The following is an 18,535-nucleotide window of genomic DNA, read 5'->3' as shown; positions in this document are numbered from 1 at the left end:
AAAAACTACAAACCTCAGATTTCCCACTTCCTGGTTGGATTTTTCTCAGGTTTTCACCTGCCATATGAGTTCTGTAAAACTTACAGACATCATTTAAACAGTTTTAGAAACTTCGTTTTTTTGTCTATCCAATACTAATAATAAATCAAATCAAATGTATTTGTCACATACACATGGTTAGCAGATGTGAATGTGAGTGTAGAGAAATGCTTGTGCTTCTAGTTCCGACAATGCAGTAATAACCAACGAGTAATCTAACCTAACAATTCCAAAACTACTACCTTATTCACACAAGTGTAAAGGGATAAAGAATATGTACACAAAGATATATGAATGAATGATGGTACAGAACGGCATAGGTAAGATGGAGTAGATGTTATACAGTACAGTATATACATATAAGATGAGTTATGTAGGGTATGTAAACAACGTGGCATAGTTGAAAGTGGCTAGAGATACATGTATTACATAAAGATGCAGTAGATTATATAGAGTACAGTATATACATATACATATGAAATGAGTAATGTAGGGTATGTAAACATTATATTAAGTAGCATTGTTTAAAGTGGCTAGTGATATATTTTTACATACATTTCTACATTATTAAAGTGGTTGGAGTTGAGTCAGTATGTTGGCAGCAGCCACTCAATGTTAGTGGTAGCTGTTTAACAGTCTGATGGCCTTGAGATAGAAGCTGTTTTTCAGTCTCTCGGCCCCTGCTTTGATTCACCTGTACTGACCTCGCCTTCTGGATGATAGCAGGGTGAACAGGCAGTGGCTCGGGTGGTTGTTGTCCTTGATGATCTTTATGGCCTTCCTGTGACATCAGGTGGTGTAGGTGTCCTGGAGGGCAGGTAGTTTGCCCCCAGTGATGCGTTGTGCAGACCTCACTACCCTCTGGAGAGCCTTACGGTTGTGGGCGGAGCAGTTGCCGTACCAGGCGGTAATACAGCCCGACAGGATGCTCTCGATTGTGCATCTGTAGAAGTTTGTGAGTGCTTTTGGTGACAAGCCGAATTTCGTCAGCCTCCTGAGGTTGAAGAGACGCTGCTGTGCCTTCTTCACCACGCTGTCTGTGTGGGTAGACCAATTCAGTTTGTCCGTGATGTGTACGCCGAGGAACTTAAAACTTACTACCCTCTCCACTACTGTCCCGTCGATGTGGATAGGGGGGTGCTCCCTCCGCTGTTTCCTGAAGTCCACAATCATATCCTTTGTTTTGTTGATGTTGTGTGTGAGGTTATTTTCCTGACACCACACTCTGAGGGCCCTCACCTCATCCCTGTAGGCCGTCTCGTTGTTGGTAATCAAGCCTACCACTGTAGTGTCGTCCGCACACTTGATGATTGAGTTGGAGGCGTGCATGTCCACGCAGTCGTGGGTGAACAGGGAGTACAGGAGAGGGCTCAGAACACACCCTTGTGGGGCCCCAGTGTCGAGGATCAGTGGGGTGGAGATGTTGTTACCTACCCTCATCACCTGGGGGCGGCCCGTCAGGAAGTCCAGTACCCAGTTGCACAGGGCGGTGTCGAGACCCAGGGTCTGGTGACGAGTTTGGAGGGTACTATGGTGTTAAATGCTGAGCTGTAGTCAATGAACAGTATTCTCACATGGGTATTTCTCTTGTCCAGATGGGTTAGGGCAGTGTGGTTGCGATTGCGTCGTCTGTGGACCTATTTGGGCGGTAAGCAAATTGGAGTGGGTCTAGGGTGTCAGGTAGGGTGGAGGTGATATGGTCCTTGACTAGTCTCTCAAAGCACTTCATGATGACGGAAGTGAGTGCTGGGAGTGCTGGGGCGGTAGTCGTTTAGCTCAGTTACTATAGCTTTCTTGGGAACAGGGACAATGGTGGCCCTCTTGAAGCATGTGGGAACAGCAGACTGGGATAGGGATTGATTGAATATGTCCGTAAACACACCAGCCAGCTGGTCTGTGCATGCTCTGAGGACGTGGCTGGGGATGCCGTCTAGGCCTGCAGCCTTGTGAGGGTTAACATGTTTAAATGTTTTACTAACGTCTGCTGCAGTGAAGGAGAGTCCGCAGCTTTTGGTAGCGGGCAGTGTCAGTGGCACTGTATTGTCCTCAAAGCGGGCAAAAAGGTTATTTAGTCTGTCTGGGTGCAAGACATCCTGGTCCGCGACGGGGCTGGTTTTCTTTTTGTAATCCGTGATTGACTGTAGACCCTGCCACATACCTCTTGTGTCTGAGCCGTTGAATTTTGACTCTACTTTGTCTCTAATACTGATGCTTAGCTTGTTTGATTGCCTTGCGGAGGGAATAGCTACACTGTTTGTATTCGGTCATGTTTCCGGTCACCTTGCCCTGGTTAAAAGCAGTGGTTCGCGCTTTCAGTTTCACGCGAATGCTGCCATCAATCCAATGTTTCTGGTTTGGGAATGTTTTAATCGTTGCTATGGGTACGACATCGTCAATGCACTTTCTAATGAACTCGCTCACCGAATCAGCGTATTCGTCAATGTTGTTGTTGGAAGCAATGAGGAACATATCCCAATCCATGTGATCGAAGCAGTCTTGAAGCGTGGAATCAGATTAGTCGGACCAGCGTTGAACAATCCTGAGCGCAGGAGCTTCTTGTTTTAGTTTCTGTCTGTAGGCTGGGTTTTACCAGCCCTGGTTGTGCAATCGATATGCTGATACAATTTAGGGAGTCTTGTTTTCAGATTAGCCTTGTTAAAATCCCCAGCTACAATGAATGCAGTCTCAGGATATGTGGTTTCCAGTTTGCATAGAGTCAAATAAAGTTTGTTCAGGGCCATCGATGTGTCTGCTTGGGGGGGAATATATACGGCTGTCATTATAATCGAAGAGAATTCCCTTGGTAGATAATGCGATCGACATTTGATTGTGAGGAATTCTAAGTCAGGTGAACATTAGGACTTGAGTTCCTGTATTACATTTACATTTAAGTCATTTAGCAGACGCTCTTATCCAGAGCGACTTACAAATTGGTGCATTCACCTTATGACATCCAGTGGAACAGCCACTTTACAATAGTGCATCTAAATCTTTTAAGGGGGGTGAGAAGGATTACTTTATCCTATCCTAGGTATTCCTTAAAGAGGTGGGGTTTCAGGTGTCTCCGGAAGGTGGTGATTGACTCCGCTTTCCTGGCGTCGTGAGGGAGTTTGTTCCACCATTGGGGGGCCAGAGCAGCAAACAGTTTTGACTGGGCTGAGCGGGAACTGTACTTCCTCAGTGGTAGGGAGGCGAGCAGGCCAGAGGTGGATGAACGCAGTGCCCTTGTTTGGGTGTAGGGCCTGATCAGAGCCTGGAGGTACTGAGGTGCCGTTCCCCTCACAGCTCCATAGGCAAGCACCATGGTCTTGTAGCGGATGCGAGCTTCAACTGGAAGCCAGTGGAGAGAGCGGAGGAGCGGGGTGACGTGAGAGAACTTGAAGGTTGAACACCAGATGGGCTGCGGTGTTCTGGATGAGTTGTAGGGGTTTAATGGCACAGGCAGGGAGCCCAGCCAACAGCGAGTTGCAGTAATCCAGACGGGAGATGACAAGTGCCTGGATTAGGACCTGCGCCGCTTCCTGTGTGAGGCAGGGTCGTACTCTGCGGATGTTGTAGAGCATGAACCTACAGGAACGGGCCACCGCCTTGATGTTAGTTGAGAACGACAGGGTGTTGTCCAGGATCACGCCAAGGTTCTTAGCGCTCTGGGTGGAGGACACAATGGAGTTGTCAACCGTGATGGCGAGATCATGGAACGGGCAGTCCTTCCCCGGGAGGAAGAGCTGCTCCGTCTTGCCGAGGTTCAGCTTGAGGTGGTGATCCGTCATCCACACTGATATGTCTGCCAGACATGCAGAGATGTGATTCGCCACCTGGTCATCAGAAGGGGGAAAGGAGAAGATTAATTGTGTGTCGTCTGCATAGCAATGATAGGAGAGACCATGTGAGGTTATGACAGAGCCAAGTGACTTGGTGTATAGCGAAAATAGGAGAGGGCCTAGAACAGAGCCCTGGGGGACACCAGTGGTGAGAGCGCGTGGTGAGGAGACAGATTCTCGCCACGCCACGTGGTAGGAGCGACCTGTCATGTAGGACGCAATCCAAGCGTGGGCCGCGCCGGAGATGCCCAACTCGGAGAGGGTGGAGAGGAGGATCTGATGGTTCACAGTATCGAAGGCAGCCGATAGGTCTAGAAGGATGAGAGCAGAGGAGAGAGAGTTAGCTTTAGCAGTGCGGAGCACCTCCGTGATACAGAGAAGAGCAGTCTCAGTTGAATGACTAGTCTTGAAACCTGACTGATTTGGATCAAGAAGGTCATTCTGAGAGAGATAGCGGGAGAGCTGGCCAAGGACAGCAAGTTCAAGAGTTTTGGAGAGAAAAGAAAGAAGGGATACTGGTCTGTAGTTGTTGACATCGGAGGGATCGAGTGTAGGTTTTTTCAGAAGGGGTGCAACTCTCGCTCTCTTGAAGACGGAAGGGACGTAGCCAGCGGTCAGGGATGAGTTGATGAGCGAGGTGAGGTAAGGGAGAAGGTCTCCGGAAATGGTCTGGAGAAGAGAGGAGGGGATAGGGTCAAGCGGGCAGGTTGTTGGGCGGCCGGCCGTCACAAGGCGCAAGATTTCATCTGGAGAGAGAGGGGAGAAAGAGGTCAGAGCACAGGTAGGGCAGTGTGAGCAGAACCAGCGGTGTCATTTGACTTAGCAAACGAGGATCGGATGTTGTCAACCTTCTATGTTGTTGTGATCACACCACGTCTCGTTAATCATATTCCACACCCCCCCACCCCTCATCTTACCAGAAAGATCGTTGTTTCTGTCGGCGCGATGCGTGAAGAAACCAGCTGCCTGCACCGACTCAGTTAGCGTCTCTCGAGTGAGGCATGTTTCCGTGAAGCAAAGAACGTTACAGTCTCTGATGTCTCTCTGGAATGCTACCCTTGCTCGGATTTCATCAACCTTGTTATATTAGCATCTGGGACAGAGTAGGAGGCAGTTCACTCTGGGCACGCTATTCATCCAAAAGTGTAAATGTTGCCATCAGATGACTTGGCCTTCACAATTACCTGAGCTTAACCCAATTGAGATGGTTTGGGATGAGTTTGACCGCAGAGTGAAGGAACAGCAGCCAACAAGTGCTCAGCATATGTGGAAACTCCTACAAGACTGTTGGAAAAGCATTCCAGGTGAAGCTGGTTGAGAGAATGTCAAGAGTGTGCATAGCTGTCATCAAGGCAAAGTGTGGCTACTTTGAAGAATCTAAACTTTGCAAAGCCATTGAAGAGGAGTGGGATAACATTCCACAGATCACAATCAACAGCATGATCAACTCTATGTGAAGGAGTTGTGTCACGCTGCATGAAGCAAATGGTGGTCACACCTTATACTGACTGGTTTTCTGATCCACACCCTACCTTTTGTAAGGTATCTGTAACCAACAGATGCTTATTTGTATTCCTAGTCATGTGAAGTCCAGAGATTAGAGCCTAATGCAGTTATTTAATTTGACAGATTTCCTTATATGACCTGTAACTCGTTAAATCTTTGAAATTGTTGCATGTTGCGTTTTATAATTTTGAGAGCCAGATAGATGGGGCATTGATCCAGATGGCCCGTCAGAAAGTTTGCCTTCGATTTGTTTTGAGCCTCAGATGTAAACAGAGCCCACACTTTGGGTCATGGACTGACAAACAGCATTGTCCCGGTAAACACACACACACCACAAGCCCTGCTTGTACCACAGGTCAGCGGTCCCCCTGCCGCTATCACGCCGGGTGTGTGAAATTGAGAAAAAGCCTTTGTGATACTTCAATGAATCTGTCATTGTGTCCAAAAACGATAAGCTTCTGTACCAACTGTGATTGTCAACCATCCGGTGGCCATGCAAGAGGCTGTTGTATGGAAGCTGATTGTACAACATAGATTTCAATCCTATTCTACCCAAAGGTATTTCCTTCAAAGATCTTTGGGGGAAATGTTTATCAAAATGACATTTTCTGATTTATGTAGAAGTAAAACAAAATGGAGTCATCTTTTTTGTTGAACCTGCGAGACACACCAGAGATAACGAGAGAAGAAAGAAGAGATAGTCAGTGACACACTCTGGAGATTTCCATGACTGTCTCTCACATGCACACACACATTCATGAGCCAAATGTCCATCTATGCTGTGGCGTAAACAGAGCTACCTTTGACCACCATGTGTCCTGTATATCCAGTCCGGACTATGGAATTAGAACTAGAACACTGTCCATCTCTATGTTCTGGATACAGTCTGTCCATGGCCAGTACATACTGTAGGGCCATTAGTTTGTTTACCGGATGACCGTTTAACACTAGAAGCCCACTCCTTGTTTACCCCCCTGGCTATTGCTGTTGACAGTCAATGTTATTTTCCTCTCCCATCAACCAGCTGGCATGGTGCCACCAATGCCAACCAACCTCCCCCTGCGTATACTTACCTCCCTTGTCTCCTCCTCGCCTCACTCCTCATCTCCCCCTCTACCTCCACGCCAAGCTTTGCTTTCACATGTCATTAGCCACATTAGCACACTTAGCTCTCTCCTCTTCAAAGGCCAGTGTAAATTAGGGTAAATTTGCAGCGTAGGTGGAACAAGTCGCTATCTCTCGAAATGAAAGGGCCTGTAAATAATTTCCACACGCCCCCATGGCGTCTTCATGTCAGAGACATTGTGTTCAGGTGCTCACAGATTGATAAAGATATCATTCTGAAAGCGTCCGCTCTCGTTGTCAAGACCGGAGTTGGTACGCGTTAGACAGCCCTCGAAGTGGATATGGTTTAATCTGGCTTTGTTTCACTGTTCGCATTGTTCTTGATAGCAACAAGGTGATTCTGAAGGAGATTATATGAGAGGTGAAAATTTGCCCATCAACTTTGTAGACGGTTTTGCGTTTCAAAACGAGGAATTGTTATCTTGTTGCAAGAAGCCTCCTATGATAATGCAATGTTCCTCTCACAGAGAATCATAAGCATCAACCTTACAGTACTCTTTAAAACATTCCATGAATACAATTTCACTGTGTTTGTGTGTGTGCGCACGCGTGTTTGGCAGCACACTTGTGTGTCCAGTCGTATGTGTTGAATTAGCATTCCGCGTCTAACTGCTCTGCAAGGTCACCTATGTAGCTAATTACAGCTTGACCCCAGAGGACTCGTGGTGACACGGACATGAAGACATCTGTACACTACCTCCCTCCGCTGCACCTGCCCTCTCCTCTCCCTGCAGACTGTCTGGGTTTCTGCTCCCTCCCAGTGTTTCTCTAGCTTGTTTCTGTAATGCTGTCTCACCAACTCCTTTGGTCATTGGCATGACAACGACCATAGCAGTTGGCTGTGTGTGTGGTGCATTCAGTCAGTGAACTCGGCAGCATCTGTGTGAGTGCTGCTCGTCTCCCAGGCACAGACCTAACAGGTCCCAATTAAGTGGAATTTCAGAAGGTCAGAACAGAAGTCTAAACCTTTCTTCCAACATGATGATCACACAGAATACGTGACCAGCCAATGAACCCTTCTCCTAATAGCCTCTCACTAACTAACTCTATAGCCATAGTGCTCCCACGGTGGGAACTCCTCGATAGTATGTAGAGCAAGAGGATAAACAAGTCTCAGGGAATCCCAGCCTATCAGAGCCCAGAGAGACGGAGAGCCCAGCATATCAGAGAAGAGGGATGAGGTGTCCCTGTTTGATTCAGTCCAATTATATTCCATGTTAATTATAGTTGAGGTAAAGGGAATATGGAGTGGATAAGAGATGAAGACATCTGACCAGATGAAGACATAGGTCAGACTTTGTGGAGGGTGAGAACGGATCTTTACGCCAACATTTAGCTTCCCACCGTGTACAGTAGGCCTCGCTAGGATACAAGATGCTCGCCAAATGAAATTTGAGGGGATTAGAGTAATCCCTCTGAGATTGAGCCTATTCCGAAGATAAGAGCCACACAGCAGAAGAATAACTCAGCCGTGTGCGTGTTCACAATCCACAGACTGTATTATCCATCGAAAATATGCTGTCAGTGCACTTTAAGTGAACCGACCGCAGGGATTCTTTGAGAAAGAGAAATGCTGCTGACGGGATGCTAGAGTGGTTGCTGTCATGTTGTTGTCATTTATCTTAGAAGACGAGCTTTTGCACGTATTTTCAAATGGAATCCAACTAAACATTTTCTTTCTACTTGGTTTGAATTAATTAGTCATTTAAGACAAAAAATATGTTTTGAAATATGTTTTCACTGCAGCATGTTTCGCTTCTTGACTCAAGTAAACAAATATGCCCATTGTACTGTATTCTTCCGTTTGTTCAATACTGACATCTGTGTCCTGAAAATGTTTATTTGTTTCTCTTTGGGATTTCAGGGCTACCACAGGCCAAATCACTACATTGCTACCCAAGGTAAGAACAGAAACACACAACAAACTTGATCCTGTCTGAATATCTCAGTATTGTTGTTGGATCTGCAAGTCTTTAGTCTGCTGTTCAGTATGACAGCCTCACCAGAGCTGTCAACACAGATATACAAGAGATCTGTAAAAAGCTGTGGGACTCCCCTCTCTCTCGCTCTCTAACCAACCTCCCCCTCCTTTATTCCCTTCAGCCTGTCCAAGCCTTGTTGTGCTGAAGTAGCGTCTTAGAACAATTAATCAGTTGTGTGAGCAAAAGGGGAGGGGTGAGGATTGCAGTAATAAATAAATGGATAAGTTCATGTGTACTGGCGTGGTGTGTGTACATGCACATGCGTGTCTAAACGTGTGTGTTGTATTACTGCATGAATCTGGCAGGCATACGCTTTTCCCACTATCGCGCTGGAGGTGAGCTCTGATTGATCATTAATTGTTGTTGAATTCTTGGAGGTAATGTTTTCTCGGCCAGCCGCGCGAAGGTAATTCCATTCCACGCTCCCTCCGAGTAGAGACAGCCAATCCAGCACAGTCAGACCAAGTAGACAGTCTGGTCATCTAGTGGGCCTGGGAGCTGCATAATGACCAAGTAGACAGTCTGGTGGGTCTGGGAGCTGCATAATGACCTAGAAGACAGTCTGGTGGTCTACTGGGTCTGGGAGCTGCATAATGACCTAGTAGACAGTCTGGTGGTCAACTGGGTCTGGGAGCTGCATAATGACCAAGTAGACAGTCTGGTGGTCTACTGGGTCTGGGAGCTGCATAATGACCTAGTAGACAGTCTGGTGGTCTAATGGGTCTGGGAGCTGCATAATGACCTAGTAGACAGTCTAGTGGGTCTGGGAGCTGCATAATGACCTAGTAGGCACTCTAGTGGGTCTGGAAGCTGCATAATGACCTAGTAGACAGTCTGGTGGTCTTATGGGTCTGGGAGCTGCATAATGACCTAGTAGACAGTCTAGTGGGTCTGGGAGCTGCATAATGACCTAGTAGACAGTCTGATGGTCTTATGGGTCTGGGAGCTGCATAATGACCTAGTAGACAGTCTAGTGGGTCTAGGAGCTGCATAATGACCTAGTAGACAGTCTAGTGGGTCTGGGAGCTGCATAATGACCTAGTAGACAGTCTGGTGGTCTAGGAGCTGCATAATGACCTAGTAGACAGTCTGGTGGTCTAGGAGCTGCATAATGACCTAGTAGACAGTCTGGTGGTCTGGGAGCTGCATAATGACCTAGTAGACAGTCTGGTGGTCTGGGAGCTGCATAATGACCTTGCAGACAGTCTAATGGGTCTGGGAGCTGCATAATGACCTAGTAGACAGTCTAGTGGGTCTGGGAGCTGCATAATGACCTAGTAGACAGTCTGGTGGTCTGGGAGCTGCATAATGACCTAGTAGACAGTCTGGTGGTCTAGGAGCTGCATAATGACCTAGTAGACAGTCTGGTGGTCTGGGAGCTGCATAATGACCTTGTAGACAGTCTAATGGGTCTGGGAGCTGCATAATGACCTAGTAGACAGTCTAGTGGGTCTGGGAGCTGCATAACGACCCAGTAAACAGTCTGGTGGTCTAGGAGCTGCATAATGACCTAGTAGACAGTCTAGTGGTCTAGGAGCTGCATAATGACCTAGTAGACAGTCTAGTGGTCTAGGAGCTGCATAATGACCTAGTAGACAGTCTAGTGGGTCTGGGAGCTGCATAATGACCTAGTAGACAGTCTAGTGGTCTAGGAGCTGCATAATGACCTAGTAGAAAGTCTGGTGGTCTAGGAGCTGCATAATGACCTAGTAGACAGTCTGGTGGTCTAGGAGCTGCATAATGGTGTAGATAGTCTGGTGGTCTAGTGGGTCTGGAAGTTGCATAATGATCTGTTTATTGAAGTGCTGGCCTTCCAGGCTGTCCGCCTTGCCGTTCTCTGTCTCCTCAGAAGAACTACACCTGTTCTGTGACAAATGACACTGAGTGAAACGCAGGCTGCGCTAACAGTCAAGTGGACACACATACCTAGTCCTCGGTGGTGTGTCTTAACCCCCAGGTGAATTGCTTCCAACAGAGAGAGTGCCGGCTGGTGAATGAGACTAGGAGAGGGTTGACCTCCATCCTATTTTATGATGAGACTATACAATATTTACTATACACAGTCATACTAGACGTTGAATAGGAGAGAAAATTATAGAGCACACCAGCCTCAGACAGAGTAGAATAGATAGAATAGACACCAGCCTCAGACAGAGTTGGCAGCGGACTCTCCATGTTTAGTTTTTTTTCAATGTTATGCCGGCGTTCGCAATTAGAGGGCAGCTTTCAAAGAGAATTCCATTTTTTTTGGGTGGAGAGAGAGGAAAATCGTAACAAGCAGAGATCTTGCAGAGATCAAAGGCAGGTGTGCTTCAGGCCAATCGGGCGCTTGTCAGTCACGGACATTCAGCATGGGATCCCAAACAATATACACTGAGTGTACAAAACATTAAGAACACCGGCTCGTTCCATGACATAGACTGACCAGGTGAATCCAGGTGAAATATATGATCCCTTATTTGTCACTTGTTATATCCACTTCAATCAGTCTAGGTGAAGCAGAGGAGATGTTAAAGAAGTATTTTTAAGCCTTGAAACAATTAAGACATGGATTGTGTAGGAGTGCCATTGAGAATGTGAATGTGCAAGACAAAACATTGACGTGCCTTTGAACGTGGTATGGTGGTAGGTGCCAGGCACACCGGTTGGAATGTGTCGAGAACTGCAATGCTGCTGGGTTTTTCACGCTCAACAGTTTCCCGTGTCTATCATGAATGGTCCACCACCCAAAGGACATCCAGCCAACTTAACACAACTGTGAGAAGCACTGGAGTCAACATGGGCCAGTATCCCTGTGGAACGCTTTCGACACATTGACACTTTCGACACAGAGTCCATGCCCTTACAAATTGAGCATTTTTTGAGGGCAAAAGGGGGTGCAACTCAATATTAAGAAGGTATTCCTAATGTTTTGTACACTCGGTGTATGTTTTTACTCATGGGTGTAGGGAGGTGCATTTTGTCCATTCACCCCTTTTCTCTCAAAAGCACCCCCAGAAGCTAAAGGTCTGTATAGCCTTTTTAATACAATATCATTTATTAAAATACATACAACCTTTCTTTATTAACTCGGTCCTCACACAATCGCTGGCTGGCTGGCATGTTTCTCTTTCTAGGGGAAAAAAGGTGCAAAGAAATATCCTAGTCTCCTTCCCTCCTGAAGAAACCCAGCAATTTGTGTGTCTGTATCTGTGGCTGGCGGGGTGCCAGGGTGAAAAGCATTGCGACGACAGAGCCTCTCCTCTGACAGCCTGTCCACTCCAGCCGTCTGTGAAGACTTTGTTTAGCTTTTTTCTCCTACTTCCTTGTCCTATTTCCCCAGTGCACCATGGGAGAATCTCTTCTCCACAACTAATTGGAGTTGCATGACTTGGCTTTACCCTCTGCCGCACTAGGCCATTTACCGCAGCTGCTCAACGATGATGCGTCGTGTCACATTTTCTTCTCCCAGACGACGACACCAGCCGCGCTTCGCGCCTCTCCTCCGCCGAGACTTTCTTTCTCTACACAGTTGTACATACCCACTGTTAACACTGTGTCAACACAGATGACTGGTTTAGTTGGCAAACGTCTCACAGGTTCACGAAGTGTGTTCATAAGGAGGGGAAAGGAGGGAGGAAGGGAAGGGGGGGATGTACTTGTATAGAGCTCTTAGAAGGAAATAGTTGGGAGATCAAACCTCCATTCATCCCGAGTGCAGTCCTTTTTTCATATCATCTACATAACACCATCACTTTCTCCAGAGAAAAAAACCTTCCTATCCCTGGGTGGATGAGTAACTGTAGGACACACACTGTTCTGATTGAACTGAATCTGCCTTTAATTTAGAAAGAAAATAATATGTCTAGAATGGTGAGGGTTGCTGTTAGGAGGAGTGAAGGGGGCCAGGGGAGAACAGGGAGTGTATAGGCTCTTGTTCCTTGGAGAGATGGTTATGAATACCAGGAGAGCATGTGAAAACCGGCTCGCTCGCACTAGAGGTAAAGGCACCTGGAATTGTCATCCGGCGAATTCTCAAGCATTTTAAAATGCGACACCAGTGTTTGGTAATGCGGCTGTTTGTGTGAGCATGAATATGGAACATCTGCAGGGAGCTTCGTGTGTGTATGCGCACGTGTGTGTGTGCTCGCGCATGTGTATGTTTTAGCTGTTGGAAGCAATTTGCTGTGGCTGACGGTACACACGCCGCAGCTCTCCAGGACACACACACACGGATTTGCATGAGCTAATTAGCTCGTCCAAAGTATTATTTTTTTGCATTTGCCAGTTGATTAAAAAACAATGCTAATTTGAATTAATTAAATTAGTAATTCTTAATTCCTTCCAGGGATCCTTTATTGCTTGGTGCAATCTTAAACACGGCCCACATTAAAGTGTGTAGGAGTTAATTGAGAGTGTGTGCACAGATTTCTGTCCCCCTTCCTGGCGTTAAGCTTCTTGTCATTCACCGCGTGTGTGTTGACTTAGATCCAGGCATTAGCTGATTGCCCTGTCAACAGTGATCAGAATGTACAGGCACACAGCCCCAGTGTCCTGTGTTGATAAAGTTCAACTGGGAAAAACAAGGTGTTAACCAGCTGAACCTGTGTACTTTTCATTGCTCAGAAAACAAGCAAGTAATCGACAAATGTGAAAAACGATAACAAGGATGTGATGAGCATGGAATTAGTATGAGAAGAACCTGGTATAAGTAGAGGATCTGACAATCCTGACAATATTTGGACAATACACACACTTTTTTTATTGGAAAATCACATGTTGGTGTCATTCATAACATGATTCATAACATGTCCATATGGTCACAAAGAGCTTCGCATACACACACTCACACCCTTTCTCTCCTTTCTCCCTCTCTCTCCCTCGCTCGCTCTCTCTCTCTCTGTCCTTCTGTCTCTCCTCAGGGCCCATGCAAGAGACAGTCTATGATTTCTGGAGGATGGTGTGGCATGAGAACACTGCAACCATTGTCATGGTGACCAACCTGGTGGAGGTGGGCAGGGTGAGTACCACGAGACCACAGACACACACAGTCACACATTACGCACACTAAAGACAAAGTCAGTTCTGGTACATTTTATTGATTCAACCAATAAATGAAGTAAACTAAAAGGTGAACATTTTCCAGGCCTGGAATACAGAAACCAGGGGCCCAACGCCAGACAATGTCAATCTACTGGGGTGTAATGTCCCGTGTGGGTACAGACCTTGTTCAAGCCAATCAACCATTGGTTAAAGCCTTGAGAGGCGTGATCAGAGAGTGATCTGACCGGTTAGTCGAATAAGCTCTCTGAAACGGTCAAACCCATAACAATACGCACGCACGCACATACACACACACACAATCATACACACTCTCACGCACACACTCATACACACAACGACAGAGAGGGCATGCCTAACCTGTCAGTGGCTCATTTAAGGAAGGGCCCCAACTCCCGCTGGCACCATATCAAATCAACAAAAGGGAACCGAGTGATGCACGGCCACAAAGCGCTAGCCAAGCGGGTGAATCCTCCCACCACCTGGTGCTATTGTTTTAACCACTCAGCCCTGGCTGTCCCATCTTGCCCCCTGTTGAGTCTCCACTCTCCAGGCCCCTTCAGTGGGCTGCAGGCAGGCCAGGGTCGGCAGGCAGGAAGGCACAGCGGCATTCTTTTCCACCATAATAATAAAAACCACTCACTCCACAGCCATTGTCTGCTAGGCCGCTTCACCACTGATGAACTTTGGGAAATCCCTTCTCCCAGGCTTCTGTCGCTTTTCGCGTTCATGCCAAGCAGTTTTGTTTGTTTTCGATCTAGCTTCTCTCCTGTCTCTACATCCCTTCTGGACCGCAGGTGGAGGGAGCACAAGGCACAACTAGACGTGGAGAATAACACTACCCCAGATAATGTGTTAGTGAGTGGCGCAGGCAGCCACCCAAAGCATATCGCTGGCTGATCATCTTCATCGTAGCTGTCAGACACGGTTGGGATTAATAGGATATTTCTGCCAAGACTTCATCTATAGGATGCTCTTCAGGGATAAGCTAGCTGAAGTATCAGGGGGATCTGAGAGGCTGGAGGATCTGGAGCGTCTTGACTTGAGCTCCATACAGTTTATGATCGTGTCACTGGGTACCCAACTTCCTTTCACTGATGATCAGGGCTGAAGCTCCATTCAGCTCCACAGTGACCCTGTACACTTTATTTATCCTGTCAGATGGTGATGAGGTACCTAGTAAGAGTCCGATGGATAGCTAATCGTATTAGCCCAAATCATCATCCCAATGTTTTATTTTGTGTGAGTGTATTTATGTTTTAAGGCTACATTACACTCTGTGACCAGTAGGAGTGCATTGTATTGGTAAACCTCTCTTCCTATCACGGATCATGTACTCCATCCAAGATCCTCTCAGAACCGTTGCCTGCTGTCCTTACATGCTTACCCAGTGTGGCACACAACACCAGAGAGAATGGAAGTGGCACTAGTTTGACAAAGCCGTATTAGTCTCTGTGGTGGTAGGTATAAGATATAACTAGTTGTTCCAGATAGCTCTCCTAGATTGGCATCCTTTAAAGATCCACAATGCAGGAATCGCTTTACCATTTCCTGCTTGGTAAAATTCTAATAGTTCGCCTAATTTCAGTTTGTGACAAAACCAGCAGTCATTATGTAGAGAATTATTGTACCATCTAAACCACTGTGAAATATATTTTTCACAACCAAAAATATAGTATTTTCAGCTGTTTGAAGCTGGTGTACAAAACCGAAGTAAAAGAGGCAAAAACTAAACTTAAAAACATGAAGCATAGAAATAGTGCACATAGAACATATTTACAGCTTCTTAAACTTGCTTTCAATGACAATGAAAGATCAATAACTCAAATTGCTGTATGAATTTGGTCGGGTCGCCCAAAACGTTTAATAAGCTCTTGTCTGGGCTTCCCACAAGAAGGAAAGCACATGGGACACAGAGATCTGACATTCTTTAGGCTACTAGTTATGTGTCCTTCAATAGAAACCTTATGGGATCATCTTAAAATCTTCTCCAACGACATTGAGATTCCTCTTAAAGGCCATATCAGGAAACATGGCCTAGTTATTCATGCAACCTACTTTAGAAAAATGGCTTCCAAGATCTGAATGTACCAATTACATGAAATTGAGTGTCTCAGTACTGTAAAGACATGAAATACAAAACTACAGTACACCATCATAAACCATGTATTAAAATTGATCATGCTCCCGGGTGGCGCAGCGGTCTAAGGCAGTGCATCTCAGTGCTAGAGGCGTCACTACAGACCCTGGTTCGATTCCAGGCTTTACCACAACCGGCTGTAATTGAGAGTCCCATAGGGCGGCACACAATTGGCCCAGTGTCTTCCGGGATAGGGTTTGGCCGGGGTAGGCCGTCATTGTAAATGATCATTTGTTCTTAATTGACTGGCCTAGTTAAATAAAGGTTACATATAAATAAAATATGCTTGACAGATTATCAAATCAAACCACAAAATAGTTTATCACAATGGTACTTCCATCATACTGTTTACATGCAAGAGTAACTCACTAATGTGTGTGTGAATGGAAGTAGGGTCTCTCTAACATCTCTTTATATTCTTGCTGAAAGGTCCAATGCAACTGTTTTTATCTCAATATCAAATCATTTCCAGTTATTTCTGTTACAGTCAGACCGCTGCTACAAATTGACGATTTGCTCATTATGACCAGTTGAATACTAAATACGTTGATAAGGTATAGCTGTATCTTTTTTATACCAAGGACGCCACCAGGGAAACCCTACCTCTTGGAAACACTCATATTATTATTCTATATTGGTCTCTCCATGATCAACACTGTCACAGAAGACAGATAGGAATCTTTGTTTTCTTAAATGATATTCCTATCGCAGTTAAACAATGTTTTCCGGTCCTCTCCAGAGAAGCAACTATAATTGCTTCCAGTGCTGACAGCTAGCGTGACTAAGGCGGAGCTGCGGGAGAATAATGTACTTGGCCATTAAAACACAATTATATCACCAATTAGATCCCCCTCCCCCCCTCCCTAATTACACTATCACAAAGGAGACAGCAGGGGAGGGGAGAGGAAGGGTGGAGGAAGAGGAGGACGGTAGGGAGGGAAAAGAGGACAGACAGATGGAGAAATGGAGAGGAAGATAAGGATGACCCGGAGGGAAGATAAGGCTGGTGTGAGTGACAGAGAGGAGGACGGAGGGAGGGAGCAGAGAGACAGCGGGAGAGAGAGGATACCGTCAGAAAATCCAAGACTGAAAAAACTAAAACAGAGACTGTGAAGAAGAGGCTCAAACTTTTGTTGAATTTCATTGATTGTTCAATTGCCAAATTAGGGAAGTAATTTCCACTGTGTACGAAATAGGCCTATATGCTCTTACAACTCTTACTGTGGGAAGGGGCCAGATAAGTGAAGTGGTATCATCATAGAACCTGCGCTGTGCGACTTCTGGTGACCCCAGGGTTCACAACCTCTTAATGAGTAAAGAGCCCAGTGGTGCAGTATGGGTAATTAGAGCTGGGACATTGAGCATCTGCTCTAACAAAGAGTAGGGCCACCTGCCTGTCGCTATATGGGACAGCACCAAGATGTCACTCACTGGTTGCGTCTCAAATGGCACTCTAGGGTGCCAAAGTAGTGCTATATACAGGAAATAGTGTGCCAAAGTAGTGCTATATACAGAAAATAGTGTGCCAATGTAGTGCTATATACAGGAAATAGTGTGCCAAAGTTGTGCTATATACAGGAAATAGTGAGCCAAAGTAGTGCGCTATACAGGGAATAGGGTGCCATTTCAGACACAACAATTTCACAAGCTGACATGACCTTCTCAGACCTTTCGTCTTGTCCATTGGGAGTCATACGTCACACTGTTGGATGGTTGATGCCCAGTTTAAAGTGATCATAAAGTGTGTGATAGTGGTCAAACTGGACTGTAGTGGTTGTGATGTTAAAGGAGTGGTCTGTCTGTGTGTTCTGTGATTGAGGTGAACCTGTAATCTCAACATTACTCCTCGTGGCAACAATGCTTTTTCATCACAATTCACTGAGAGCAGAATAATATTTACAGAACTTTAATGGGAAAAAACCTTTTGAGTTGACTCACAAATGAACTGTTGTCCAACAACACCTTGCACAATAGACTACCTTCAGTAACATGCACACATTCTCGTCCCAAAGCTCCCAAACTCACCACACAGAAGTAAGTACATTAAGTTCCAAACTAGGCAAAAATGTCTGTCAGGTTTTCAACTTGAACGAACAGAAAAGATATTTCAAGCAACTAAACTGCGGTCAGGTCATCCCATTACACCCTGTGTCCCCTCTGTCCCCTCAGGTGAAGTGCTGTAAGTACTGGCCTGACGACACTGAGATCTACAGGGACATGAAGGTGACCCTCATCGAGACCCAGCTGCTGTCAGAGTACGTCATCAGGACCTTCGCCGTGGAAAAGGTAGGGACACTCCAAGTGATCAGGATATTGGAAGTTATTAATTGTAGTGTATTGTTTTCCATTGTATGTATTATATATAAAGCAACATGTAAAGTGTTGGTCCCATGTTTATGCATAAAAAGCTAATTTCTCTAGCATTTTCTGCACAAATTTGTTTGCATCCCTGTTACTGAGCATTTCTCCTTTGCCAAGATAATCCATCCACCTGACAGGTGTGGTATATCAAGAAGATGATTAAACAGCATGATCGTTACACAGGTGCATCTTGTGCTGGGGACAATAAAATACCACTCTGAAAAGGTTAGTTTTGTCACACAAAACAATGCCACAGATGTCTCAAGTTTTGAGGGAACGTGCAATTGGCACGCTGACTGCAGGAATGTTCACCAGAGCTGTTGCCAGATAATTTAATGTTAATTTCTCTACCCTAAATATTTGGCAGTATGTCCAAACGGCCTCTCAACCGCAGACCACATATAACCACGCCATCCCAGGACCTCCACATTCGACTTCTTCACTTGCGGGATCATCTGAGACCAGCCAACCGGACAGTCACTAATGAAACTATGGGTTTGCACAACCGAAGAATTGCTGCA

General features: G+C 45.9%; 1 pseudogene; it reads left to right on the top strand.

The window, feature by feature from the left end:
- Window positions 1-18,535, top strand: part of LOC124039616 — a 306,037-nt pseudogene that overhangs the window by 269,414 nt on the left and 18,088 nt on the right.

This window comes from Oncorhynchus gorbuscha, linkage group LG07, assembly GCF_021184085.1.
Source record: "Oncorhynchus gorbuscha isolate QuinsamMale2020 ecotype Even-year linkage group LG07, OgorEven_v1.0, whole genome shotgun sequence".
Classification (NCBI taxonomy): domain Eukaryota; kingdom Metazoa; phylum Chordata; class Actinopteri; order Salmoniformes; family Salmonidae; genus Oncorhynchus; species Oncorhynchus gorbuscha.
The sequence above is the reverse complement of the archived record's forward strand: the minus strand, read 5'-3'. Positions and strand labels throughout refer to the sequence as shown.